The sequence below is a fragment of the Aricia agestis genome, chromosome Z (assembly GCF_905147365.1).
Source record: "Aricia agestis chromosome Z, ilAriAges1.1, whole genome shotgun sequence".
Classification (NCBI taxonomy): domain Eukaryota; kingdom Metazoa; phylum Arthropoda; class Insecta; order Lepidoptera; family Lycaenidae; genus Aricia; species Aricia agestis.
In genome coordinates, this window is record NC_056428.1 from 15155451 (window position 1) to 15158885 (window position 3435).

The window sequence follows — 3435 nt, forward strand, 5'->3', positions numbered from 1 at the left end:
CTAACCAATGTTAGCTGTCAAAACATTTGACGTAATAAAGTAACGAGCAATTCATTACTGTCAATACGAGAGTACAAAAAACCCAGCCCTTCACAAAAGGACAAACGTAAGTGCATAGCTTCATAATCGACATGAAACTTGTAAACTATTGTGTCGTTTCTATTCTTATTTCAAACTTAGAACCGCTCTTGCGGTCGCCATTGTTGCATTTTTTAATTTTCGAACAAATCTTTTTTTTATTATTTGACGTCTCAAGTGGCTTTGAAGTTATCAATTAAGTCTCGAGGATTTATCGTCGCGAATTAATCTCGTATTTAGAGACGTAGAATTTACGAAACGGCGTGAAATTTCATACTAAAAAAATAAACAGGAGGCTAATCCAGATATAGCTAATATAACGTTCCGTTCTACGAAGCCGGGGGAACGTGATATTTTAATTTTTAATGTTCAGTTGCGGCTCAAATCGTATTACGTTCTCGAAATGGGGTTTCAGATATAAATTACTAAAGATTTTTTTCTTCGCTTTAAGGTCATAATAATTAAAAACATAAAATTGGACTCGTACCGGCGGAACGAGTGAACCGGCTGTCCGTCAAAGAAATTATTTTCAATGTATTCTGATTTTACACGCGATTACATATCTTTGAATTATGTTGAAATTAGAAAAAACCGTGTTCACCATGTTCACTGATTAATCACCATAAAGGGATGGGAATTCAGAATTTTAGTTTTTATTGTCTCGTATCGTAATTTATTTTTATGACTAAGGATTAATTAATTTCGTAATTTATGATGATTAACGTTTTAATTTAAGGAGGTTAGGTATGACATAAATCAGGTGCCCTTAGCATGCACCGCTGGGCATAGCAACACACCATTTACATAACAATAGTCAAATCCGAATTATTTTTACAACCTATTTCAATAAAAAAAAACATTTTTGGATTTTAAAATGTTGACTGGACTTGAATTAACAGCAAAAATGACGAATATTAACCAAAAGAAAGAATAGACTTTATGGTACAAAAACAAATCATCAAACTATTTTAATTACCACATTTTTAATACTTTTTTACATGGGAAAAAAGGTAAGTACTTATAAAAAATGTGATGATTAAAATAGTTTGATGATACTAATTTCAGTTACTATATTTTTTTGAAGTCCTAACTCCCATCACTAGCGGGGTTTTAACCCTTGGAGCAGGATGCAAATACTCGCAAGTCGCATACATAATGTATGACTTCGCCAAGTCCGATATCTTACGATAAGCCGCGTTAGACAAAGATGGATGGATTGGTTGACACCAGCGTCTGATAAAAATTATAATGAATGTTTCGGTATATTTGTCACTAGATTTTATCCGCTGAGCGTTTCTTAAAACAAATGACATTTTATACACCTATTTCACATTAATTGCACAGAGAAGGTAATGGGCTTCTTTATTATTGTATGTAGTTTTTTTTATTTACACAAAAAACTATGTAATTACTTACTTAAAAGATTTGTTTTAACGCATTGGCGGTTTCGTGCCTATTCTTTTTAGGGTTCCATACCCAAAGGGTAAAAAACGGGACCCTATTACTAAGACTTCGATGTCTGTCTATCCGTCTGTCTGTCCGACCGTCTGTCCGTACGTCTGTTTGTCTCCAGGCTGTATCTCAAGAACCGCTATAGCTAGATTTCTGAAATTTTCACAGATTGTGTGTATCTGTTGCCGATATAACAATAAATACTAAAAACAAAATAAATTAGATATTTAAGGGGGAGTCCCATGTTGTATGGGACGTAACGTAACGTAATTTTTTTGCTATTTTTTGCTCGACATTATTAATAATGGCACTTGAAATGTTCACAAAATACTCAGTTTTATTTATACTTTAATAATTATGAATTATGTAGTAATAAAATGAAATAAAATAAATCCTACACAAAAAAAAACATTTTTTTTACCAATTTTTGCTCTATAATGTTACGGAACCCTTAGTGCGTGAGTCCAATTCGCACCGATTTTTTTTAGCTTATGCAATAAGTATCACAAAATTCATTTGCATGGATTAAACTATTTACCGTATGCAAGGTGCCAACATTAGGCTCCAAAACAAATCAATTAATGTTGGCAACTATTCAATATTTTTTGTTCCCGCCAATTTATGTGTCATCCTACTGATAGCATTGCATCATCGCAGTTAAAATTAATTAGGTTTTGTGAGTAGAAAATTAATAATTTTGGCTAGCAAAACTCTTCTGGAATATTAATATGATAATAAAGACTCTTCTGGAATATTAAAAATAAAACGAGATATTTTTAATATTAATGTATAGTATTTGAGTAACTATATTTAAACATAATATTGACTAGTTTGTGACAAATTATACATATTAGGACATAAATGTCAAAAGATTCTATAATTAATAATTATATTTTTTTCTTTGTTTCAGATTGTTCTTACAATGCAGTGGATTAAATAAGGTAAATATCACTAAAGCATCCGTTAAGATTTATTTTATAATTATATCAGGTAAATTATAAGGCCAAGGCTACGACATTCAATACAAAGACATTAGACATCACAAAATTTTTAAATTTTACAAAAAGTGAAAAATATAACTTACTTACCTTTTGGGTAAGTAGGTACAGAAAATTTAACATTTTGTATTATGAACGTTCACCAAGAGTATAGTATGTTTTCGCTCTGAAACCATTAGCGTGCGTGGCCAAGCGGTCCGAGCGCTTATTGTAACACCGAAGTCGTGGGATCGATCCCTCCCGGCACGTTTTAGGCCTTAATCGAAGCTAACTGATTTTCGTAAATTTGTTGGTCAATAAAAGGCCCATATTGAGTTAACCCCAAACGGTCGCGGTCTAGACGACATGTCAAGAACGTATTACCAACGGGGCTTACATTTTTTATAAAAAAATATTACTTACTACGTATTATGATTTTAGGTTGGCAAAAAATTGTGATGACTTGATAAAAAATATTTGTTTCTGACAAAAGATAAGATAAGAACTTGAACTTGTAAAAGGTGAAACAGTCGTTTCAATTAGGTACGTCATATTTACTTTCTATTAATAAAATAATATATCGATTGTTTACAATTAATAACAGCTTGGCTAATGATGATATAAATGATAATAAAATAATGTAAATAGAATCATAAAATTATTATGGCCTATGATTCTATTTATATACTAGTAACTAGTAGTATAGTAGTAACTTGAGTAGAAAACCTGTAAAGGAGAACCTTAAAGATTTAAAATTAATAATTTAGTAGGTAATAAAACAATACTTGATTGCTCACAGTTCCAAAAAAAATACACAACCATAGACTCAGGAAAATATTTTCCTTAGTCTATGACATAACCCTGCAATCTTAAATTAAAAACGATATTTGTATAAAATATAGAATAACTACTAGCTGTTCCGGCAAAT

The 3435-nt window shown here is 31.2% G+C and overlaps 1 non-coding gene across 1 annotated transcript; it reads left to right on the plus strand.

Moving 5' to 3' along the window:
- The first annotated feature begins 2778 nt into the window (after window positions 1-2778).
- Window positions 2779-2908, plus strand: LOC121739545. Its single transcript, XR_006037467.1, has one exon. It is a non-coding gene; the product is annotated as a small nucleolar RNA SNORA16B/SNORA16A family (small nucleolar RNA).
- The last annotated feature ends 527 nt before the right edge of the window (window positions 2909-3435 follow it).